Genomic DNA, 25,866 nt, shown 5'->3' on the forward strand with positions numbered 1-25,866 from the left:
GTTACTTTCACTGTCTGAAGCTCAGAGATGGGTTTGGACCTCAGGAGATAGTGGGCCCACACCTCTTTGACCCTTGCCTGTTGCAGGTCACCCATTCTCTGACTGTGGCTCTAAGGTTGAGTTAGGAGGAGGGTGGGAAGAAGAAAAGGAATAAAGAACACAATGCACAGTCTTATTAAGCCTGTTCCATTTAGAAATAGACAAGAAATATTAAGATAGGTTGAGAGCAAGTATCATGAGCTGATAGCTAAGTATAATTATTATGCATCAATGTCAGTTTAGACTAAAGACTGCCATTTCTAGGTACAAGGAACAAAAGCTGAAGCTTGTAGTATCAACAACAGTTTGCTGGAATGCCTCATTTACCTGGAATTCTGTAGGGAATTGGGTATTCTTCATAGGCACACTTCCCTGATCTCTTGACTCTTATATTTTTAGTTCCCCAACTCCTTTTATCTGAACTATTTTGGATAATGATTTTATGAAAACACCAGTCCTTGTCTTCTTAAACACACACGGAGAAAACCTTGTGTACCTTTAAACACCACTGTGGTTGTCACAGTGAATAACCGATTTTGCACCCTGCTAAGCACCAGGCTGCAATGCTGAAAAACAGATAAAAAGAACGGCCATTCAGGCTTCCACCCGCTCAAACCTCCTTAGGAGCCAGTAGTTTAATATTTATGTGCTAGAGGCCCCATGCACGAAATCGGTGCAAGGGGGCTTGGCCCTCGGCAGCCACCTCTGCTTCGGCCCCCTGCCACCTTGGCTTCGTCTGGAAGGTCATCCAGAAGGACGTCCAGAAGGACGTCCAGTCTAATGAGCATATTACACTTTTATTATTATAGATTAGTGGCCAGTACACAGAGAAAGGAGAATCACTTCTTTCGGCAGGCATTCCCCACTCAGCATCTTGTGAGCTCACTCTGGCCCCCCTTTCAGGACACTTTCCGCTAAGCTAAGGGGCCCACAGGAGCCCCCACCCTGGGAGGGCAGAGGCCCGCTGCCCCCTGAAAGAAGCTGTGCTTCCTGGTCTGATTTCTGGCAGCTGCAAGAACTAGGGAAATCCGGTTGCAGCAGCCCCACTCCATTAGGGACTGAGCTGCTAACACAGCGGTTCCAAAGGGCAGCCTGGGCTCGGGTCCAGTGTCATTACCAATTAGCTACATGACTTTGAGCAAGACACTTAATTTCTCAGCACCTCAGTTTCTGTTCCAATAAAGTGGCAATGATAATGATACCTGCCCTGGTTTCCTCATTGTTGCTGCGAAGATGAAATTAGGAAATGAAATATTCTAAAGTCCCGCAGTGCCGTCCAAGTGCACGGGTCATTATGGCTCCCCTTCCCCGCGCTCAGCGGAGGAAGAGGGGAGCATGGCGGCCAGAACTCATCCTGCGAGCTTTCCTTTGCCATGATGGGCCTAAGGAGTCTCCTGACAGGGTCAGCCTCATGAGGCTAATGGCTGTGCCGTGGGCTCCGTGGGCTGGGAGGTTACTCAGCTGTGAATGTGGGGCCCGTCCTGCTGGGTCTGCACTCACCCGGCGCGTGGAGTGCATGGCACATAATGTTTATTAATATGCCTTGATGAAGGGCATTAATATCTCCTAATGATACCATCTGAGCCCGGCCTCCTTCCTTCTCTTGCTCCTTTCTCTCCCCCCTACCCCATGGAGACACACACATTCACAGACAGAGTGTGAGGGACACAGGCGGCCTAGAGGAGGGTCAGGGGAGAGAGCCTTGGGAAGATGGGGGTGCTCGGGCGGGGCCAGCCACAGGGGTCAGACACAGGGTCCTGGGTGAGGGAGGAAGAAGCTGCCTGCTCTTCTGTCAGGTGGAAACTTGGCCAGAAACTGCTTGGTGGTGGGAACAAGGGAAGGAAAACAGTGGCAAGACTTTTCCGAAGCTGGGGGAAGGGTGGGGAGCGGCAGGGGTGAGAGAGGAGCAGCTGGAGCTGGAGGCCTGGGCTCCTGAAAGGAGAGGAAGGGAAGGAGCCCAAGGCTGCAGCTCATTGGGTCTGAGAGGTGGGGGGCAGGGGTGCGAGCCAGAGAAGGGGAGAGTGGTGAATCACACTCACTGCTCCTCACACATTTACACACTCCCATAGACACACGCTCACACTCACACAACACTGGAGAGGTCAAACTCATGCTCACATATACACACACGCATAACACACCTACATGCACACATGTTCACAAACACACATGCTCACACACTTCTGCACACATGTTCACAGGCACCCATGCTCTCATAATGAGTGCTCTCAAATATGCACTCATAATGCTCATACACACTCACACATACATTCACACACACATTCTCATACACATGTATACATTTACACACATTTGTACACTCTTACACACACTCACATATATACCTGCACTCATACACATATACACAGTCACACACACAAGACACAGACATGATCACACACACACACACACACACACACTTCTCCCAGGCAGCCTTTCACCAGTGGGCATGTCAGGGCTGAACGTGAGGGGAGGGGGCACTTGGGAAAGGGCCAGTGGTGAGGCTTAAGATTGGACCGTGGGATTGGGAAGGGCGAGTGTGGGAAGGAATAGCCAGGCCCCTGGCAGGAGACCAGGACGGAGATGACTGATTAGGACCGAGGTCTGTGAGTAAGAACTGAGCTGGTCTGTTACCCTCCCAGAGCCTGAGCGCCAACAGCAGGGATGCAGGAGGAAGGGGAGCCCTGGGGGGAGCTGGAAGCGGAAGCACCTGGACCCTGTGCTCCTGCACTCCTCCCTGACCCTGTCTCCTCTCTGACCTTGTGCTCCTCCCTGCGGTAGCAGGAGGCTGCAGGCTGGCCTGCTCCCCTCTCCTTGGAGCAGCAGAACCATTAGGAAAGGGGTGCAGCTAATCCCCCTAACAAACAGGGCTTAGGCAATTATGACCCAACCGGAGGGGAGAGCGCTGCAGGGCTGCCTCCTCAGGCCTGGCTCTTATCACCTCCATCTCCAGCATGCGGTCTTTCTGGCTGGGTGGCTGCCACCCCAGGAGAGGACGGGAGGAACTGGGGAGGACCCATAGGCTGAGAGGAGGCGACCTGAGCAGACCTTGGTTTCCCAACCTCAACTGGATAAAGGCGCCCACTGGCCCCCTAGCGCCCCCTGGCCCCGGAAGTGGTACCCCAGGGCTTATAAATGGTCAGGGGCTCTCTGTTGTCTGGACTGCTCCCAGGGGCTGTGAGAACTGCCTGGGGCTCTCCCAGGTTCTATGGAGTAGGGACACCTCCACCGACTGCTTCTCAGAGCACCTGGCTCAGCAGTGTCCTCTGCCTTCTGCCCTACTAATCTTCCTATCTCCTCTCTTTGTGCCTAAGAGGCTCCCCTCAGCCTCCCACCCTGCCCCACCCTGCCCTCTACTGCCAACCAGGAAATGGGCCACTGTCTCTGGGCTGCTCTGCCCTCCTGTGCACCATCTAACATGAGGGTAGTCCTGGGGGACCCAGGCCACAAAGACTCGGGGAGGGAGAAGGGAGTAGGGAGGGGGAGCCCTCGCCCCCCATGCCTCCTTGGGGGAAGCTGGCAGTAGTGGTGGGAGCCAGGCCCTGGCTCTCTTCTCTGCTATGTCTCCCTCCTTCATCCTATTTAGGTTCCCATACACGGCTTTAGTGAGGAGATAAAGCATAATCCATATTTTCGGACCTCCTTTCTCCTTCCCTACCAAAATGCCCAGGCCTGGGGCTGCCTTGTGAAAAGGAAGGAAGGAAGGAAGGAAGGAAGGAAGGAAGGAAGGAAGGAAGGAAGGAAGGGAGGAAGCAGAGAAAGAGAGAGGGAGAGACTTTTTGGAAGAAAGGTTGGGGATCAAGAACTTTGAGCTAGAAAAGATGCTGGCAAGATCTGGAGGCTCGGTGAAACCCAGTGCTCCTTAGACAGTGCGACAATAAGGAGAAACAGTCAAAATCTCATTCCGACCACATCTTGCTCTTTTCAGAGGGACTAGCGTGACCTTGGTCCTAGAGCCCCAGCCCCTTGTTACTCAGAGCAGCAGCGCCTGGGAGCTCTGTAGAACTGCAACCTAGGGCTCCACCCCTGGCCTAGTGAACCAGATTCTTCCTTTCAGCCAGGCACCTGAAGGTCTGAGACGCACTGCCCCGCAGTCCTGCTCTCTGGCCCCAGCTGTCTAGATTGGGCAGGTGGCTCCTCATTAGACCTGTCGTGCAGCAGCGGTGGGCCCATCTAAGTGTTGTCCCTGACCATGTCCCCTTTCAGGTCTCTCCCAGGCTCGGAAGGACCCTTGGCATCACCCTTCCTGGGGCAGGACCTGGCTGACCTTTAGGTCCTGAGGTGCTCCAGCTCCCAACACAGATTATTCGAAGGGTCAGGCTCCTGGTCAGAGGAGATGGGTAGACGGGAGGGGTTGGGGCTCGGCCAAGACCAGGAGACACCAGGGCTGGTGTGCACATCCTCTGCCCTGCACCCCTTCTTAGAGCTGCGAAAGCACCCCCAGCTCAGTGACTCTTGGCATTACTTCCTGTCTGAGCCTCTGAGTCTCTGGAGTTGCGCAAGGCAGCTGCTCCCCTGGGGGACCTGTGTGGCCACAGCTGGGTGCACTGCTGATAGTGCTCCAGGGAGAGAGAGAGACTTTCTGGAAGAAAGATTGAGGATCAAGGATTTTGAGCTGACACACCCACTGGTGCTCCCTTCTCCTGATCATGCTCTGCACTTCCAGGCCTATTTGAGGAGGGAAATGGCCGTTCCCCAGGAGTTAGGAACCGCGGGAAAGGAGGAGGCAAGAGAGAACGGCTCTTTCGTGTACCCTGCGGACCAGAGGCGGGTGTGCGAGGTGGCCTAGGTTTGTGGGCCAGGGTCTGCTTTAGGGTCCTGGTCCCAGAAAGAGACCTGCAGCCAAGTGACATGTTCAGTTTTCTCTCCTCAGAGATGCCTCAGCACAGCTGCCATCCTGACGAGCTGCCAGGCTGCACTCACGGTCGTTGGCCGCGCTAGGGCCCGCGCGGTGGGTCTTCGTGCCCCTGCCTGCCTGTGTCAAGCCAAGCTCATTGGCCTGGGCCAGGAGAACAGTGACTGTGGCCCACCAGCAGCCTGCCGGGTCCAGGGCCACACAGACGTCAGTGGAACCAGGGCGTGCTCTCATTCTGTTGTGTCACCTTTTACAGTGCCCGCCGGGCAAATGCCAACCTGGGGAGCTTGGCAATTACAATGAAAAAACAACCGAGACTGAGCTCAATAAACTCCACCCTGACCTCACAGTCGGTCCCATCCATCTCTGGGATGCTTGGGGACTGACATAACCCCAGGGAGAGGAAGGGGCCTAGCCCGCTCTGGCAAGGCAGCTGAACCTGGGTCACTAGGCTGCCCCTGAACAGAGGTGTTAAGGGCCACTCCACTGAGCCCCGTAGGCCAATGGGAAGGTTCATGAGCTGAGGGCCCTGGCTGTCCCGGGAGCTGGCTCCCGCCTTCCTCCTGGCAGGTGAGGAGCTGGGCTGGGGACAGTAGCAACGCTTGGCTTCCAGCCCCACGGAATCATCAGCTCAAGAGTGTGTTGAAATGAGTTTTGCACAACCTTGAGGAGGGCCCAGAAATTCCAGGTGACAGTGCCCAGGGCCATGAGGAGATGGGAGGAAAGGGGACAGGGTGACAGCAGGGAAGAAGCCCAAAGGGGTCAAGGGCCCATGGCCCATGGCTCCACAGTTGCTGACTCCCCAGACTTCTGGGTCCGGGGCTCAGCTTGCCTCCTTCAGTCCTCACCCATGGGGCTGGCCCTCAGGGGCCTTCCACCCGAGGGGTCTGGGGTTCGAGGCTGCCAGGCCCCTCCCTAGGCTATGGCCCAGGGAGGTGACACAGACTTCTTCCCAGAACTTTTTATTGTGAACAGTGAATTACCCTGGCGTCCTGGGCTGCAGTACACAAGCAAGGGGCCTTTAATGAATGCAAACGACAGCTGATTAATCTGCCAGCTCGGCAGTCCTGCTCCTCTCTGTGGGGTCTGCCCACGCTTCATTCAGCCCCCATGGCCTGCACCAGCGGAGTGAGCTCCAAACTATCACTACTGAGGCCTCCAGCCCTGATGGGGAAGAGGGCATGCCCCGCCCCTCCTCTGCCTCCCGAGCCTGTGGCCTGTCATGCATGAGGGGCTGGCTTTAGAGGAGTGGGCTTGCCCCCACTCACTTGACTGTCACTGGGTGACTGACAGGAAGGGCCATTGTAAGGAGAGATCCAACTGGCTGCTCGATGAGATTTGTGTGAAGGGATCAAAGTTTAGAGGTAAGCGGGGGCACTGTCTCCCAGTGGTTCTGGCCCTTTAAATACAGTTCCTCATGTTGTGACCCAACCATAAAATTATTTTCGCTGCTACTTCATATCTGTAATGTTGCTACTGTTATGAATCGTAATGTAAATATCTGATATGCAGGATGGTCTTAGGCGACCCCTGTGAAAGGGTCGTTCGACCGCCAAAGGGGTCGGGACCCACAAGTTGAGAACCGCTGGCGAGACAATGGCAGGTAGTTTGCTTTCCAGTTACTGGCTGACGATGGCCTTGAGAAAGCAGCCAGCCCATCAGCTCATTCACACTGTGGGAAAAGGCAGAGAGAGAGAACAACTGGGGCTAGGAGAGAGCCCCTCTTTTTCATCCCAGTTCACCTGCCCTGGCTCCTGGCTTCTGTCAGCACAGCTCACATTTATTGAGTTCCTGCTAAGTGCCAAGCACTGTGCCATGTATGGGTGGGGACACGAGAGTAAAGAGGTGATTACAGGTGTGATGAGTTCTAAGAAGAATTCTTACGCAGGGCCTCATCTGGGGAGCAGGGAGGGCTTCCTGGAGGAGGCATGAGTAGGCTCTCTACTTGAGAAGAGTGGTGCTAGGCAGGGGAAGGGGAGGGAGAGCTATGTGCTGGGATGGAAAGGCCCCTATTCCCAGACTCCAGCTACCTGGCCCTGGGCTCTTCCAGGGCCTCCTCATTCCCAAGAAGCCCCAGGCCCTTATCATCTCCTCCTTGAGCTGCCTGACCCTCCCCTTGGGTGCTTGGCTCCTGGGGAAGGAAGGAAGGATTGGGGGTGGAGGAGAAGGAAAGGGAGTGAGAGTCAGGCCTAGGGGTTACTGACCTTCTGGGCAGCCCCCCCCCCCCAAGAGAAGCAGAACTCCCTTTGGGGGAGAAACACCCCAGTTTCTAATGCAATAAAGAAAGGGCCTGAGCTCTCCCTGCAGCCTCTAATGATGGGGTTGGGGTGTAATGAATATCCGTGTGCTCATAAAACAGGCTAATGACCACTCTCATTTAATGGACCCCTTTCATCCTCACCTGTTCCCAACCCAGAAGGGACCATCCTGGGGGCTGAGCCACACACCCCAGCTGTTTGGGGTAGGGGCAGGGGCCAGTTGGTCCCTGAGCCCCAGGACCCTCAGAGGCTGCCTTTTCCTCCTCCAGCTCTTATCTGTTTGAACCAGCCCAAGGAATTTAGGTCGATGTCTGAGCAGCCTTAGGAAGTGGGCAGGGGATGGGGAGGGAGGAAGCACACCCTGATTCCTTAGAACGGTGTCGACACTTGTAACACGTGGTGGTGGCAGTGGCAGAGAGGGAGAGCATTTAGCACCTCTGGAGGCACCACGCCCCCTTCCTCTGCCCAGGGCCTGATAGGATCTCACAGAATCATCCCAGCCTCAACTCAAACACCTGAGAAGCCCTGGACTCGGGAGGGAGGGACTGGCCTGCTGAATCACCAGCAACACCTGTGTTTTGCTTGGGAGGTCTCCCGCTCAGGGACTAGCCAAGCCTGACCCTGTTTGGCTTCCTGGAACTTGGTGAGATCACAGCCCGGGGTGTTGTGGCTGCAGGCCAGGGTGACCTGCTATGCAGGGAGGATTTTTTAAAAGAGATACTTGCCCCTGTGTTCCCAGGCTTCACTCAATGAGAAACTCAAATTGTTCTTTGAGCCCCGCCCCCACCCCAATCTGACTGTAGAAATTGGTCAGGGGAACATGAAATCACTTGGGATAAAAATGTGCAGTGGAAATAAACAATCTACTTGCCCTGGACAAGCCCCTGGGTAGTTGCAGGAGGTCTTGGTGACTGGTAGCATCCAGGGGAGGTGGGATGGGCAGAATCAGAGTCCGCAACCCCCTGAGGATGGAGAGACAGAGTTCTGGAGCTGCCTAACTGTGCTCTTCTGGTCGGAGCTTGGGCAGGAGCCACGGACCACCATGACAGGGTCTGCCAGTGGCAAAAACTCATTAATGAGTCAGCCTGTAGCCTCAGCGTTCCCATCTGAGCGCTGGCCCAGCCCTGCCTCCAGGCCATCTGTAGATAATTGGGGTCCATGGAGGGCAGAGGATCCCAAGAACCTCCCACCTTCCTCCCCTTAAGAAGCAATGGCCCCCTTACATCGGAGGGCAGAAAAGGCGCTGCCGCAGGTCCCACTTAGCCTCTTGGCTGGCGCGGCACAGTGTGAAAGGAACACTCAGTGTGAAAGGAACACTCAGAGGGGCACAGGTTGAAACCCTGGGTTTGGAGAGGGGCAAGTAACAGGGAGGGTGAGTCACTCAGCGGTGGTGATGGGTGTTAGTTACAATCACCGTCCTAGAGCATGTGGGGCACTTTACACCACTGTATCATCTAATCCTCCTTCACAAGGAGGCACAAAGGGCAGAGGTGATCACCCCCAATTTGCAGGTGAGGTCACAGCCCTGAAGAGGTGAAGTGACTTGCTTGAGATTATAGTCCCAATTGGAGGCAGGTCTGGGGATGGGGTCCAGGTGTGCTGGCCTGTGACCTAAGCCCCCGGCCCACAGTGCAGAGTTCTCTGGCCTACACCGCATAACAGAAGGGGCTGTGTTAGGGAAACCCATTCTGAGGAGAAGAGGTGGTTTCTCTCCTCTTTGCTGGCATTGCCCAGGTGTCCCCTGATGTGCTCAAATTGGGCTAAAAGACCCGTCTCGATCTTCCTGAGTCTCTCCTGGGTCATGCCCAGGCCTGGGGGCAGGACACAGGGACAGGCCACGTTCTCCAGCACCCTTCGGACTTAGAGGACTCTGAGTGAGACCACGGGGAGGTCTGAGAGGGGTGTACGCTGTGATTCCTTATTTTCCCGGTCTGGTTCACACTTCTCTTCTGCTATGCCGCCTTCCTCGATAGCCCTTCTCCCACTGCTGCCTCCTTCACACTCTGGCTTGAGTCTATGGTGGTGCGAACCCCACTTGAGCCAGAACTGCAGCGGCTGCTCTTCTCTCCTCTGGCCCTGAGCTCCTCCAGGGCGTCCTGTCCCCATACGTCTCCATCACCTGCTCGCAGTAAGTGCCTGGGGAGAGGGGAGGGTCTGACACACACTGCCTTGTCCATGGGATCCACATCCACTACTGCCCTTGGTCATCCCAACGGCCCGGCAAGGCAGGAAACTGAGGCTGGGGGAGCAGCGACTTGTCCCAGTCATTAGGTAGCGGAACTGGAAGTGAACCCAGGTATTGTGATTTCAGACATAATTCTCTGCTCAGCTCAGTGCTGTCTCTCAAATGTTTGCTTAAGAATGTGGGAGAAAGTGACAAAATGGACTCCGTGTCTGTGGAATCGCATCAAGGTGTTGTCCTCTGGCTTGAAAAATGCACCCAACTTGTGGCAGGAGAAGCAGTCTCATTTCACTTCCTTCCTTCCCTTCCTTCCCTTCCTTCCCTTCCTTTCCTTTCCCTTCCTTCCTTCCTTCCTTCCTTCCTTCCTTCCTTCCTTCCTTCCTCCCTCCCTCCCTCCCTTCCCTTCCTTCCCTTCCCTTCCCTTCCCTTCCCTTCCCTTCCCTTCCCTTCCCTTCCCTTCCCTTCCCTTTCCTTTCCTTTCCTTTCCTTTCCTTTCCTTTCCTTTCCTTTCCTTTCCTTTCCTTTCCTTTTCCTTCCTTCCTTCCTTCCTTCCTTCCTTCCTTCCTTCCTTCCTTCCTTCCTTCCTTCCCTCCCTCCCTCCCTCCCTCCTTCCTTTCTTCCTCCCTTTCCTTCTTTTGTCCAAGAAACATTTTTTTGCTGCAGTGACCTGTGAAAGGGCCGCAGGGTCATCCCTGCTTGCTGTGCCCTCCGTTGGAAGGAGCAGGGCCAGCAGGAACACCTCTCTGGGAATCCAGGTGCCCAGCTGTGGAGCCATCCTGCGTGATGAAGAGCCCTGGGCACAAGGGCTGATAAGTCTGGGGACAGTTGGGCTTTTAGGTCTGGAAATGACCACATGTGTATCTGCAGGCCCTGGCTGCCGGTCTGTGATTCTGTTTTCTGGCCCTTCTGGAGTAGGGTTGGGGGGCAGTGTCAGGCCCCCTGGGACTAGGGACAGTGGTTAGGTCTCTGCCACAGGAGAAAGCCACCAGATTTCTCCTTCCCCTCCTGTCTTATTCCAGCCTCCTCCTCTGCCCTCTCCTCTCTCCAGACTCTTTCCCTGCACCCCTCTCCTCCTCTCCCTCCTTCACAGGGTACCCCAGCCTTCTATCAGGAAACAGCTCCTGATCAGCACCGTCCATTACATTCTGTGATTGAGGAAATGTTCTAGCTCTGACTGTCCCATACAGTACCTGCTGGCCACAGGTGGCTACTGTTGAGCACTTCAGTGTAGCTAATGCTACCAAGGAACTGCATTTTTACACATTTCATTACATTTTAATTAATTTTCATTTTAGTAGACTAGTGGCCACTGAACTGGACATCAGAGCTCTAAGTGATACTGAATGCTGGAGGCACCCCGACCTCTGTCTAGGCCAGCCGTGGGCAAACTACGGCCTGCGGGCCGGATCCGGCCCATTTGAAATGAATAAAACTAAAAAAAAAAAGACCGTGCTCTTTTATGTAATGATGTTTACTTTGAATTTATATTAGTTCACACAAACACTCCATCCATGCTTTTGTTCCGGCCCTCCGGTCCAGTTTAAGAACCCATTGTGGCCCTCGAGTCAAAAAGTTTGCCCACCCCTGGTCTAGGCCCTGACCCCTCCCCCAAATGCTTTTCTACTCAGTATCCTGATCTGCAACTTGTGAGAGACCCTAGAAGCCTTAGAGCTAGGTGACCCTGCCACTGGATCTGTGAGACTCAGTGGCCTCTTATGTAAAATAATGAAGATAATTTCTTGCAAGCTTCCAGGCTTCCTTTCAGCTCTAAGTTACATGCTTCTTTGGGTCACAGCCTGCTCTGATCAGATCTGGTGAGTCAGTTTGAGCAGCAGGACAGGCAGTGTGTGTGTGTGTGTGTGTGTGTGTGTGTGTGTGTATGCATAGATAGGTCTGCACGTCTGGGAAGGGGGCTATGAGGGACAGCAGTGAGATCCCAGGGGATCCTGATTATCGAGCCTAACAGCATCCTGGGGTGAAGAAAAGGGTTAAAGGCTCTGTCATTAGGGGAGGGTGCAGCCTGACTCCACTGTTGGCAGTGTTTGCCTGCTGCCTGGTTTGGGGCTGTTCCAGTGATGCCCCAGACTTCCTCTTTTGCCATAAAAGTATCCCGGAAAGCCTTCCCACAGAGGCCCCGGGGGCTTTCTTAGGGAATGTGTAAGTGTGTGAGCGCGCATGTGCCTGCTCCCCGCTGAGCTGTGGGCCCTGGCACTGGAGGGATGTCTGTTCCAGCTTGGGTGGAGGCAGGAGGAGGGGCTTCGCCAGGACCAGGACCCTGGCTTATGCAATGCTTCGCCTCTTAGTCAACTTGGACAACTTGGACACACTGCACACACTACACTGTGTGGGAAAGGGAGATAAATTAACCTTTGCTGCTTTGCCCCTGTCCAAGCCTCTGCTGCAGATCCCCCCCCCACCCGCCCCCCCGCCCACATCAGGAAGAAGGGGGAGATTCCCCAAGAGAGGAATCCTTGAGTGTGATGGAGGCTCCAAGCCTGTGGCTGAGGTGGAGGGACATGGCCAACAGAGAGAAGAGGCTGCCTTCTCGTCTGTCCCGGAAGGTGCCCAAGCCTCCAGGGATCTCAGGTTATAGAACCCGCCTGGCGGAGAGTTGCATCAGAGCGAAACTGCATGCGAGATGCCTTGGGGGAGAGGGCACTGAGGGCTTGTGATCCTAATTTCCCAACTTTAAGGTGCTTAGGGTCAAATCCCAGTCCTCCAGCAGTTCTGCCCCTTCCTAACATTCCTCTGCACTAGACTGCATGCAGATAGAGGTGGTCTCTGGGATGAGTGAGGAATGTGTGTGTGTGTGTGTGTGTGTGTGTGTGTGTGTGTGTGTGAATCAGAGGTCACCAGGCTTTAGTCAGCCCTGAGTCAGACAGGTGGGTGGAAACAACTTCAGGTATTCTTGGGGTTCCCCACAAGCAAGAGTTTCCCAGGAAAAAAGAGCCCTACCTGGAAGCTATGGGGCTCTGGCTGCACACTAGGTCTTTCTCTGCCATCACTGTGTGCTCAGGACAACAGAGAGGCCTCCACAAGTGAGTGATTTAGAAGCAGACCAGCCTGGAGGCAGGGAGCTGGACCAGAGGACCTGTTGGGTCCCTTCTCTGTCATTCCATGCAGAGGACTCACCACATCACTGTCTCCTGGTTCTGTGGACCTACATTGGTCCATTGAGAGTTTGGGAGGCCTACGGTTGGGTGGGTATAAAAGATGGTACCCCACAGAGCTCTGTTGGACTTTCTGAATTTTCTCCCGTGTTTTCACTTCCCTGGAAGTAGGTATGAGAGTGGGGATAGCTGGAAAGGTCTGTAAGTTGCTCTTCAGTTACGCATGGTCTTGGCAAGAAAGCCATGGGGTGTGTTCCTCCATCATTATAGCTGCCGCCAGATTTCCCACAGTACAGTGAATGAGAGAGAGCCTGAGGTCTGGCTGGTTGGTACCTCCCCCCCGCATCTCTGGGGGCCTCTGTGTAGCTCTTTTTGCTTAAATCTGTGAACAAGAGCCCCCCTCTATGTAACGTCAGTCGTAGGAGCACAACTATCTCCCTGGAATCTCTCCCTACCCTGCTAGAGGTGGAAGCATGCCTTCCCCAGCCCCCGCCTCTTTCTGTCTCCTCTCTCCCTGGACAGGGGAGTCACTATCCAGGGCACGGACACCAAATGCAGCCTATGCCTCTCCAAGATGATCCCCCATTTGCCTCTTGGTCTGAACATTGCCATGCCTCCCCTTCCTTGATCAGATGCCCTATAGAAGTGGGCAGCAGACAGCTGTGGAAGCCCAGGTGAGCCATGGATGCAGAGATCTGAAGCGGGTATGGGAATCCCTTAGCAAGGTCCCCCCTCTACATTTTACCGAACAAACAATGCAGGGCCCCGGCACCACGGGACCACTTTGGCAGGGGTGGGGGACATCCAGCTGGAGGGCCGTATAAGGCCCACGCAGTCATGTGGTCTGGCCCTGCCAAGGCATTAGTGTGAGTTGATTAAATGTTTGACCAAATAGGGCAGGCTAATTTTTAAGTTGATAATTCGGCATGGCCCACAAATGATATTATAAGTACCCAAAATGGCCCTTGGTAGAAAAAAGTTTCCCTACCCTGACTTATAGGGTCTAGAACCTCATTTTACTGATTCCCAGTGTGAGATAATTTATAACAAATTAACTCTTCTTTTTCCCCCAGGATCTTGAATGTGCAAAGGAGCTGGAATTTGGAAGTGTCTCTTCTTCCAAAATCCAGGTGGATGGTTCTGGGTACGTGGCTGGTATTTAATAAATGACTGTTGATTGACCTGAATCTCTGGTGACTCCTCTCTCACCTTCTGTAGGAAGGAGGGGCTTACCCTGGTAGACCTTGGCTTGTTCCTTCCCTGCTGTCCTCCTCCACATTTCCACTCTTGCTGGGCAGTTGGGAAGGAGGATGCCAGATGCCCCGTTCCCCCATCCCGAGGGTCCCACTTTGCTCTCTCAGGACTTCCTTCAGTGCTAAGACCTAAGCCAAGGAGTCAGTCTGCACAGCGCAGCCACCCCGACTAACTGTAGAGAAGTAAACAAGATGGTGTTGTGCCAGGGGAGAGGAGTTACATCAAAAGTATCTCAGAAAGGAAGAAAGCCAACTTTTATATGAGATGCATGGACGGGGGGGAGCGAGAGAAAAAAATGCCTGGGTAATTAAGTTAATAGGTTTCTTAAAGAATGCCCTTGTGAGTGATGTTCAACACATTCAAGTGTTGACAAGAAGGTATTGAACTCGACGCCCACACAGCGGGCAGAAGCATGCTTTCGGCTCCGACACACCTTCTTTGTCTGAAACTTGTAGTAAAACTCAGCGCTGGGTTGTGAAATCTGTCCCAGGCGATCTGTGCTGCAGGGGTTCCAAGGTCAAGCCCCTGCTTCCAGGTAGGGTTGGGGTGAGCCAGGATGGCCACCCCGAATTAAGGACCCAAGATTAAGAGAGCAAAGGCTGGGGTCCACTCAGAAGCCTTGTTATGCCCGTGTGAGACCTGGGGACCGCTGGGGTTCCCGGAGACAACTTGTGGGCCTTGCGGGTGTTCAGAATGAAGCCCTGTCCCTTCCCTCTGAGCCCCAGTTGCCTTGGGTACCTTGCGTGTGATACTCAGGAACATCTCTTCGATCCTAGGCCTAGGGCTTCCCTGTCATGATGAACTAGTGGAAGAATCTAGGCGAATGTGTGAGTATGGATTTCCCCTTTCTCTTAAATCGGTAGTAGGAAGAGAGAGAGAAACCCCAATCGTTGGTGGGCTGGTGGAAAGGAGCCTTGCCTTGGAGGAGGAGGCCCCCTCCTCTCTGTCTACATATTTGCATTTAAGGAAAGCTTAGGGTTGACATCACAGGTATGTTTCGAGCCTAAATTGAGCATTCTTAAAACAAAGGAGCACCTCCTTTGGCCCAGCAGCCTGCCTCAAAGGCCCCGCGCAAGGATGGGGCTCTGCCTGCGGCTGGCTTCTCAGCCCGCCTGCCCGGCTGGCATCCATCATCTCGTCATCAGCCGTCGACTCACCCACCTTCTCTCTCTGTTATATTAGGCTCAGGCTTATCGGGTGATCAGAGTCGTCAGGTTAGGACCTGAATCTCAGGGACTCCGTCACAGTTACGGTGGCCAGATTAGCAAAGTGGAAAAATGGTGACCATTTATATCTCTGTGAGAGAAATTTTCTGCCTTAGATACTTAACAAAACAGTTTGAAAACAAAGTCACCCAAGTCTGTGGTTGTCTGGTCACCCTGAGGAAGCTTATCCTTAAGAGAGCAATTTAAAACCACCCGAATCAGCGCCAGCCCCCCTGCACAAAGGCCAGCCCTGCCCTCACCTAAAGTCCTATCCAAGGCTGCGTGTCTGTGGTGTGGGGGAGAGCACGGGGACTGGGATTTCCCCTCATCTAAGACGGCGGCCAAGGAAGGCAGGCCCCTCTTGCGCCTGGACAGTTGGGTGAGCTCTTGTTCTTGGCACCAGCCCTTGTCCTGGGGGCTCATTTCTGCCTGGAGAAGCCATTTCCTACCCCGCAATCCCACTGTTCAGGAGATGTAGGATTCTGGCCTTTGTGCATACTCCTAAGACATTTCTGTTTCCAGGAAAAGGGACAATTTATCATCATTCTGCCTCACTTTCAGCGCATTAGGACACAGGATTGAAGAGAAGGCTCTGGGTTGAGTGTTTGGCCCCTGGGAGCCGCAGAGCTGCCCGCACCATCCCCACGCTCCTGCTGAGGAGCCAGGAGGGAGCTGTGAGCACCCCGGAAACAAGCAGCTTTCCAGAGCAGTCACCTCCTCGGGCGACTTTCCATTCCCACCACCTCCCAGCATGGAAACTGGGGGAGCCACTATGGATTTTGACAAGGAGTCAACGATTCCTGGGCATGAGGACAGACTCCTAGCAGGGACATCTTTTTTAAAACAGTCTTTTCTTCCCTTGGAGAACATCTAGCTAAGCGCAAAGCAGACTTCTTAAGTCTTGACACAATAACGGCACCGCACCTGCAGTACTGCTGGTGTACCGCACATGGACAAATGGTGCTGGGAGAACTCGAGAGCTGGGCGGTTCCCACAGCTGCCTAGGGGCTGAGGGTGGCCTCCGAGGCAGAGCCCTCCAGAGTGACCACCTTGCTGCAGTCCTGCCCCGGCCCCCATTCCTGTGGAGGGCGGGAGCCAGGGTCGTGGCCTCCAGGCTTTGCTGTGCTGCCAGCAGCCTCAACAATGGCTTTTGGACCAGACTTCCCCGCCCCTGAGTGGAGGTGTGAGGGGCTGGAGCTGGGAGGCAGGAAGTGAGTACAGATGGGTTGCTGGGACAGCTGTGCAGGGAACAGAGCACATCTGTCTGGGTGAGTCTGGTGGGGCCCCTCCCCACAACTTCTACACTCAGTCTACCGGCTCACTGAGGGTGTGGACTGGGTTTGGGTCCCAAATAGGGAAAATGATGGAAAAGGAAAGTCTGAAGATAGAGGCTGGAGCTAGGGGTTGCTGAGCTCGGGAGGAGAGCAGGGACAAAGGGCAAAGTGGAAAATGGAAGCAAACAGGTCAGGTTGCATCTGCTCAGGATGGGCTCTGGCTTTTCATGGCGCCAGAGTGCCCAGGGTCCCATGTGTCCTACCACCTCTCCCAGTAAAGCTGCCAACCCCACCTCTCCCCAGTAAATGGATGGTCTTCCCTTCTCGGTGCCCCCAAGGCTTCTTACTTTCTGGACTGCAGGTGTACTAACATCAGAGACTCTATCTCCTTCATAACTGAGCCCCCACACAGAAGATGCTGTAGATGTTTATTGAATGAGGAAAAGATTTTGTGTCTCAAACTGACTGACCCCAGGTTCCCTATTAATCCTGTAATTGTCTCTAATTGGCTTTAAGTCTTGCTGTGAGAGTTTGTCCCAAGAAGACACCGGAGAGATATTTGGGAGGTAGAAGCTGGGTGGCCTTTTATCAGGAATTTGCTTGCTTCCCCTGTTAGCTCCTTCCTAGGAAGCTGAGCAGAGAGGAAGGGCTCATTGTTCTACAAACTGTATGCAGGGACTTGGCATCATGACCATTTGCATGTGCGGTTGGGGCAGTTGCCCCTTCTTCTGTGCAAAGCTGTTACCTTCCTGATGTCGAGCCAGAGAGGCAGGAATTATGGATCACATGGTGCTCTGAAAGTAGGGAGGGCCGATGGTTCCCCCACATCTATCCCCACCCCTTAACCCCCGCCACCATCACCTCTCTCCGGCTGGTTTTCACATTGTAATGAAAGGAGATGGGAGTTTGAGTCTCAGATCTGCTGTGGCCATGGGTGAGTCATTTCTACTCTCTGGCCTCAGTTTTCTCACCTGTACAATGGGAAAGCTGGACTAGACGACCTCTGAGATCTCTTCCAGTGTTAATAGTCATAAACCTGGTAGGCTGATGGGTAGGAAATATGGCCCTTGATGTTTTCACTGTCCCCCTGAGAGTCTGGGCTGGGGACTTTCCCTTAACTTAGGCTTGGGAAAGGGAGGAGAGGCCAGAGGGGGCCCTTTCCCACTCACTGACTCTTTTTCCCACCCCTCGCGGCAGTAGTGACTCTTCCTGGATGAGAAAGTCGAGTCCTGCTTGGAGCCAGAAGGTCTGTGTGAATGAGTCTTAAACTTCTCAAGCTCCGACTCCTGTTTTCTATTATCCAGCGAGTGTAACAGAAGTGCCAGTGGGAAGGAAGGAAGGATTCAAGTCCCAAGGGCTTGAGGCCAAAACGGGACATGTATGCTCGCCTCTCACATTATTTTCATCATTGTCATCATCATCATTGCCATCCCCCATTGTTAATATTGTGAAATATTTATTTTTTTGTAATTCAGTCATGTGCAGGGGAATGAATAAATAAGCAAGAAAATTTGGTTATAAGAAGCCTGTACTGTGCTCGGTACGTCTCAGGTCCAGGCTGGTGACTCCAATCCTCACAGAGGGATTGAGTCTGACCCCCAGCGGTCAGTGGCCAGTGGCTTAGCTTTCCTCCGGGAGAGAGTGCTCTGCTCTTCGGAGGAAAGGCCTTAGAATCCCAAGCCCCTTCTGCTGCTGTACATCTGTGTCTTACTCATCTTTGTAGCCTCGACAATGCCCTGAACAGGGTCTCACAAAGGTGCTTACTATATGCTTACTGATAATTATTATGATGGTGCCATATAATAAATTCAGTAGGGGAAGTGGGTTGGGAGTGCTATGGAGGTGCCATGAGCTGAGAAACATGAATTCCTTGTCTGGGGCATGTTCCCTACTAAGGACTAGCGTCCTGGGTTATAAGACCAGCATGGGATTGTTTGGGAGGCCAGGTAGCAGAGACTCAGACAGGAGGTGAACGGCTGGCGCCTCCTTCTGGCCCTGCAGGGCTGGCGCAGGCCTGGGAAGGGCTTGTGTGGACACCTTAGCCCTGGGGGCTCCCAGACCCTGCCTGCCCCAGACCCTTCACCTGGAGAGCCCAGCTCAGGAGAGCCAATGGAGAGCGAGGGAGGCGGTTATGTAACCCGCTTCACTCCTTGTCAAAACTGGTGACTAATTCAGAGCGCCTGGGCCAGATTGGCTCCGCAGCTTTGCTGTTAGCTGCAGGAGGCCTCGGCCTGTTTGTGGCTGCTTCTCACCCCCTCTGCTGGAGGGATCTCTCAGCTTCCCTGCTGGCCTTACTCCGTCAACCTCAACCACGCCCCATCGCCAGTCCTCCCCACTTAGACCGTTTCCACGTGCGTCCAGCCCCCACCTTTCTGCCTCTTCCTGCCCTACAGAAAGAGGCCAGGGAGAGAGTTCATTTACGCCTGCCCCAAGAGCCATTACCATCCGGTGCTGTGGGGGCCATGGCCTGCTGCCCCTGGACAGCGGCCAGGCGGGGCGTTTCGGCTTGCTGAGGTTGGGACTGTTGGGTTCAGAACTCGGGGCCTCTCTCCACCACTCCCCAAGGGGGAAGGGCTGCAGGGAACATCTGGCCTCACCCAGTCCCCTGGCCTTACACCCCTGGCCCTGCAGGTCGCCAGCTGCCTGGGCAACGCCTGGGAGAGGGCTGTGCTCCCTAGCTCAGTTCTCCACGTTTCTTTTCCCAGAGGAGGTGCTTGGTAAGTCAGCCCAGGCCTGCTGCGGGAGGCTGCCGGAGAGACACACGGGTGGAGGGCGTCTGCGCTTACGTGGAGACAGTTCATAGAGAAACCCAGCGAAGAGTCTGACAGGCCCACACATTCATGATGATGAGTGCCGGAGATTATTTATTTCGCCCTTAACCAAACAGCCCCTGGTAGTCGGGGTCACTCCCATTTCACAGGTGAGGAAACAGGCCGAAAGTGGCTGGGTGGTTTGCCGAAGCTGGGAAGTGGCTGAGCTGGGCTTGATCTCATAGCCCAGTGACTCGGAAGCTCAAGCTGGTTCTGACATACTGCCCGCCCATAGCATTCCCGAGGAGTTCAGAGGCCTTTGAAATGCTTAAGCATCACAGCAACTTCATGGCAACTGCCCAACTCGACTCAGAAAATAATGCTACCTTGTACTCCTCCTGCTGCTTCCTTCCGCCAAGCAGCACACAGACATGATCTCATTCACTCTCACAGCCCATGTGGGCTAAGGGAGGGGGGGGGGTGGAGGGGGAGGACCACTGACTCCATTTCCTGGGGAGGAAAGGGAGGCACAGAGTGGGACAGTGGCCTGCCCTAGTCACACAGCCAGCTGGCAGGAGAACTGGGACTGTTACTTAGCTTGATGGGTGTGAGCTAGAGTCACCCCCGAGATAAAAAAATAGGGGTGTTCTTGAGGGGTGACTCAGTGGCTGAAACAGCTCCAAGATGCTTGTGTTGAAAAAGGAAATCTGAGATGCGTACGAATCCAGTCTTCATGAAAAGAGGGAGGCAGCAGGGACTAACAGTCACCACAGTTGCTCCCCACGTGGCCAGTCTCCTGCTGCCCTGCGTCTGCCCCTGGTCCCCGCTTCCCTAGGTGTCCTGGGGCTCAGAGGCAGCTGCGGGGCGATGGACAGAACCCTAGCCTTGAGGCCATGGGACCTGGGGAGAATATGCACCAGGGGCCCCCAAATTAGTCATTTCACCTCTCAGCTTTTCCATTTTTCACTCAAAAAATGGGGATACTAACTACATGAAATAGACATCACGTGGGAAATACGGCATCTAAAACTATGCACAGAGAGGAACTACTGGCGTTCCCTCTCGCCCAATTTTATCTCTAATAAGACCTTTTTAAAAATGGGTTTGGAGCTCTGGGTCACACAGCAGGATTGTCCTGGTCTCAGGTCAGTCTTCTTCCTTAGTGTGGCTTTCTCACTTGGCATCTCTAGCACCCAATGTCTGGCACCAAATCGTACGTTCATGGGCTCTAGTGCAGGGTCTGCAAACTTTCTGTCAAGGCCCGGGTAGTAAATATGGGGGCCCGTGGGCCACATATGATTTTGGTCACATGCTCTTTGTTTTTCTTACAACTCTTCAAAAATGTAAAAACCATTCTTAGCTCACAGCTCCTACAAAAACAGGCGGATGTGGCCTGTGGCCTATAGTTTGCTGCCCCTGGTCTAGTTGGTGTAAAGGTGGATGGGTAGGTGGGTGGGAACTGGAAATAGACAGAGAAGACCCAGAACCCCCGTTTGCCACTTGCCTGGTTGTACGCCTTCGAACCACTTCTTTAACCTCCCTCGGACTGTCTGCCTCCTGGCCGTAAAGATGCCTGCTTCAGAGGGCTGTTGTGAGAGTACCACACACAGAGGGCGTACCTCACAGCAGGCCCCAATGGATGGGAGCAGACACCATGGTCACTGTTTGATGAGGGAGGGAGGGGACGCAGGGCCTGGGCTGGCCCGCCCTGTCCTTGCTGTGGCAGGGTGGGTAGCACTCTCCCAGCATCTGGGATATTTTATAAGGTGACCAAAGACTTGCCTCGGAGGGAAAGGTCTGGGGTTTCATGAGGAAAGGAAGAACTGAGGTTGTGTTGAGGGGCTAGGTGTGGGAGATGGAATCCTGCCCACCCCTCCACACCCACAGCTCTGGCTTGGGCAGGAGGAGGGCTGGGTCTGCAGGGCTAGAAGAGACCCCATGTAGACCAAGGCCCAGGGAGGCCCAGGGTGTTGTTGAGAGGGAACTGTGGACTTCCTGGACCACTTGAGTCCTGGCTTCTTATCAAGTGGAAAAACAGACAAGGACAGATCTGAAAAAGGTGTGGACCAGAACCAGCTCTTTTCATTAATAATACAACGGACCATAGACTAAGCGACTTGTGTCCCAGGGCTGTGCTGGAGGCTGTGGGCTGTCCGCAGCAGACCCAGGCAATGCAGAAGGGTTAGGGCTCATGACTGCAGGGGCTGGAGCGGGTGAGATGGGCCAGAGCCATGGTCCTGCCGTCTCCCATGTTCTGCTGCTTTCCTGTGCACCCAGCTCTGCTGTGGGTTCAGCTTTGGGCGGATACCCAGGCCAGGGGTGTTTGAGATCTTAACTCTCCTTCCTGAGAAAGACAGGGCAGAGCCACTGGTTTCTAGGCTGCCTTCTGTACACCTGTGCCATCCCATGGCTGGTTCTAAAGGGCTCACCTGGGACCAGCCTCCCAGGCTGTGACAATGATTCCAGCAGTATGACACAGAACACAGGGCCACGTCTTCGTATTCAAACATCCTTCTCCTTTCTGTGCCCCCTCCCATCTGTAATGTGCTGTTCCTTTATCTAGAAAGCCCTCTGTCACTTCTTTACCTATTAAACTTCAACTTAGCCCTCCAATACACAGCTCAGATGTCACCTCCTTCAGGAAGCCCTCCAAGACTACTTAGGCACAGTTAGTATCTCTCTCTTCCACCTTCAGGCATTTTGATTGAGCTCCTACTGTTACACTATTTGAGTGAGCACTGATTATACCTAAGCCTTGCACTAGGTGCTTTACTGAATTATCTCAGTTAACATTAAAAAACCTATGAGGTACATATTCATACCTTCATTTTACAGAGAAGGAAGTGGAGGCCCAGAGCATCTAAATAACCTGCCCAAGGTCACTAGCTGTTAAGTGGTAAGGTTGGGGTTTGACTCCAGTGCCCTCCCTCCTAACCACTAAATTACATTGCCTCCCTTACACTACTTATAATTACCCCAAACTGTAATGGTTGGTTTATGTGTCTGTAAATGCCTCATGTGCTGAGGCCACAACTTAATCATCTTTGTTGCCCTAGAATGTAACACAATGCGATGCGCACAGTAGGTACTTAGTGGACGCCTATGGAATGAATGTTGAATAAAGAGGCTGTGAGTGTTGAGGTCACTGAAGGAAAGTGGGGTGCCTGGGAGTGGGGAAAGGAAGACCTATCAGGGAGACAGCTGAGGAGCACAGGGGGGCACTTGACCCTTGGGGGGAAGGAGGTTCCTGCTGCCAGCTGCCATGCCATCTTGGAATCACGGGCCTGGCGAGAACAGCAGAATATGTCCTGACCCACCCTTAGTAAGCATGTCCAATGTGCCAGGAAGTGTTTCACATGCAGGCATTCAGTCCAGAATGAAGGAGAGCTAGTTCAAGTGCCTACAGCCCACACGGGCAGAGCCTGGACCACGTGCCCGTGGACGCAGGGCCTGGCCAGCGCTCTGTGAGTCTGGGCTGTGAGGGAAGCTGTGAGCTGAATTTCCTGAGTGCGAGTCTGTCTCGCCCCGAGCAGCTCTGTGTACAGTGGGCTGAGCTTTCAGGTGAGCGGGCAGATGCGGATCAGGATGCCCCTTCTCCATCTCTTCATGGCCCTCTTCAGCCACAGGGCGAGGGACCCTGCTGGCCCCTAAGCTTGCAGCCTCCCAGTAGGCCCAGATGAGGGCATGCTTCCCGTCACACCAGGCTCAGGGGCAGAGGTGGTAGGGTGGGCGGGGAACCCCTTTTGCCTTCGCAGTCCCGTGTGGGGGCTGGCGGTGCCCCTCGAAGCCGAGCAGAAAGCTCTTCCCTTGCCCAGAAGAAGTCCAAAGCCCCAGTGGCTGCGGGAACGTGGGGGAGGCGGGGAGAGCACGGAGACCCCCCTGCAAGCCGCGTTCATACAAAATGCATTTCCCAGCGTATCCCTCTGGCCTGTCGGAGCCCCTTCTGCTCGCTGCTCTGTTTATACATGATAGACAACTAATTAACATCCAAGCCTCCTGAAAGGTCTTTTCAGAGGTAATGTTCTGACAGATTATGTCAGCAAGGAGCACTGATTTGTCTAAGCATGGATCACATTGTTTCAGATTGAATGAGGTGAATATTAAACTGCTTTAAATGTACTCTTCATAAAGTACTAATTACACACTCCCAAGGGAGAACAGCCAAGGAATACTAAACAGTAGAGAAGTCAACAGAAGGTTCTTTTTATAGTATGTTGCTGGGCTCTGTGTTTTTCTGTCTCCTTTCTCGCTCTCGCTCTCTCTTTTTACAGTAAAATCACAGCACGCTAAAGAATACACATTTATAGCACAATGCTTCTCATCTAATTATATGGCAATCATTAGTTTTAAGCTGGATGCATTATATTTTCTTTGATATATTATGCCTGAGGCATAATTCTACATTTATTGCAGCTACTGGCAGATTCCAGTCCCCTCCCAACCCCCCATCTTTCCCAACCCCATCTCCTCTCTATTCCCCACCTTTGAACAAATTATATAAAAAAATATCTCAATTTAAATTGGCAAAAATGGGAGAAACAAAAATGGGAATAACACTCTTTGTTATTTAAAGGGAAAATAAAAAAAGGAAGGAAATATTATGTGTTCTTGGGAGCTGTGCAATTTTTTATTAACCAGGTGATGTCCTGAATGCCTAATCTCTACTCCACATCCCGGTGAAATTCCTTCGCAACATATTCCACTGGATCACACTGAATTCCCATTTGGCTGAGCATTACTGTCCCTCAGGGGAAGAGATATTTATATGTATATAAATATCCATCTATAAAAGCAGCAGAGGGGTGGAACACCATGTGGCAGGGGCATTCCAGCAAAAATGCAGGGTGGTCCTTCAAAATGCCTCCCTACAGATGGAGGCAGGATTCTGCTCCCTTGGTTTTTCTGGGTATTTCTGACATCAGCCCCAGCCCATGGTTGAGAAAAAGCATGATCAACTTGAGATGCCCTAGCCTGTCAGATTCTCAGCCCCGAAGGGAGGAAATGGCCAAGTTCCATGGGGATGGGTGGCCTGATAGCGACCCCACTGGTTTCTTCTGGGTCAGGCCTCCAGTGATCGTGTCTCTAAAGGAAAAGGGACTGCAGGGTCCCGGAGAGGAAGTTACTTCTGGAAGCAAAATGGTGCCCTGTTTCCCTACCATGGTCTTCCTGTCTCTCCCCGACAACAAATCAAAGAAGTGTGGGATCTTGGAGCTGAAGGAACTAGAGATTTCCTATCCTCTTTGTTTTATGCTGAGGAACCTTGGCCAAGGGGGCTTTTAATTCACCTAAAATTACAGGGTTGCCTGCAGTTCAGGCTGGAACTGGGGTCGACCCCAGGCCAAAATTCTTTCCACTTTAGAGTAACTCAGCAACTCTTCCCTTACAAGCAAGAATGGTCAAGGACAAAGGGCTTAGGAATGAATGTTTGTGTTCCCTCCCCTCCAGTTCATATGATGGCACTCTCACCTCAGTGTCATGAGGTTAGGAGGTGGGGTTTGGGAGGTGATGAGGTCCTGAGGGTGGAACTCTCCCAATGGGATTAGTGCCCTTATAAGATATGATCTGCGAGAGCTTGGTTCCTCTCCGCTCTCTCGGCCCTTGAGGGTACAAGGAGAAGGTAGCTGTCACCAGACACTGGATCTACTGGCACCTTGATCTCGGACTTCTGAGAAATAAACATTTACTTGTTAGGCCACACAGTCATGGCTGTTGTTATAGTACAGTGGTGGGGAACGTCTGACCTCCGAGCCATGTAAGGACTGGAAATCATTTGGTCTGGCCCGGCCAAGGCATTAGGAGTGAGTGAATTAAATGTTCGACCAAACATGGCAGGCTAATTTTTAAGTCGATAATATTGTGTGGCCCGAGAATGCTGTTATAAATATACAAATGGCCCTTGGCAGTTCCCCACCCCTGCTATAAGCTCAAATGGACCAAGACACACTTATCTTCGTTGAGAGCGGGGAGAAATCCGGGAAGGCATCTGTCCACCCCTCTGGTTGTTGTGGGCCTCCCTGCCTGGTCTCTCCCAGTTAACACTCCAGAGCTCACAGCTGTCTGCAGAGCCTCTCTTCCCCAGGGGAAGTGCCCAGCAGTTTCTCTGTATTCTCCTCACTTAACTTTTCCTGGCCCCTTTTCCTTATGTGAAATCATCTGAAGAAAAATGGCAGCAAATCTGAGCTTCAGTCCGGGGCATGCCTGTGTCTGCTACCCAAGCAGCCTATGGAGCTTGTTAAATGAAACTGGGATTACACTGCGTGAAGGGCACCCACATATGGGTGTGTTTTTTAAGCTCCTCATTAAAAAACATTTTTTAAAAATTGCGTTGACATTCAATATTATTTTACATTAGTTTCAGGTGTACAGCGTAGTTTACAAAGTGATCCGGTAATTCCAGTATCCACCTGGCACCATATGTAGTTGTTACAATATTATTGATTCTCATTCTTCAATCCAATATATGTGTTTGCACATGGAAGCATCTGTGTGTGTGCACATGTGTACACCCACCCACCCACACAGTAGCACACGCATAGCCCCTCCACCCTGGGTAAATTGAGAAGGCTGCCTTCCTATGTGTCTGCTTCTCTGGGACACACCCTCTCCCCAGTGCCGGCTCCCACCTTCTCCTGCAGTCTCTCAAGTCCAGGTGGTTCTCTGCGGAGGTATTAGTTAATAGGCTAAGTTCTGGCTAATGACACGTGAACCCTCCAGATGCAGGAGTTAGTTGACATGCCACTGCCTGCCCGCAAGCCCATCCTTCCCATCACTGATGCTGCCACCGTTAGCACAATAGAGAATAAATTTGACTTTGTTGCTCTCCTGCTAAAACCCCTTCCACAAGATTCCTCATCTGCTTCAGGATCACATACCAGCTCCCTGGTCCGTGCGCCTGCGTATGTGTGCATGTCTGATTGGCGCTTCTGCCAGGCAATAAGT

The 25,866-nt window shown here is 53.2% G+C and overlaps 1 protein-coding gene and 1 long non-coding RNA gene across 2 annotated transcripts in view; one reads left to right on the forward strand and one right to left on the reverse strand.

Annotated features, from left to right (window-relative positions):
- The window catches only part of LOC102428633 (phosphatidylethanolamine-binding protein 4), an 85,179-nt gene that overhangs the window by 9,776 nt on the left and 49,537 nt on the right, over positions 1-25,866 (reverse strand). The window lies entirely within an intron of this gene.
- LOC111828304 lies at positions 12,220-13,613 on the forward strand. Its single transcript, XR_002832125.1, has 3 exons — positions 12,220-12,372; positions 12,967-13,118; positions 13,518-13,613. It is a non-coding gene; the product is annotated as an uncharacterized LOC111828304 (long non-coding RNA).

This window comes from Myotis lucifugus, unplaced genomic scaffold (assembly GCF_000147115.1).
Source record: "Myotis lucifugus unplaced genomic scaffold, Myoluc2.0 scaffold_328, whole genome shotgun sequence".
Taxonomy (NCBI): domain Eukaryota; kingdom Metazoa; phylum Chordata; class Mammalia; order Chiroptera; family Vespertilionidae; genus Myotis; species Myotis lucifugus.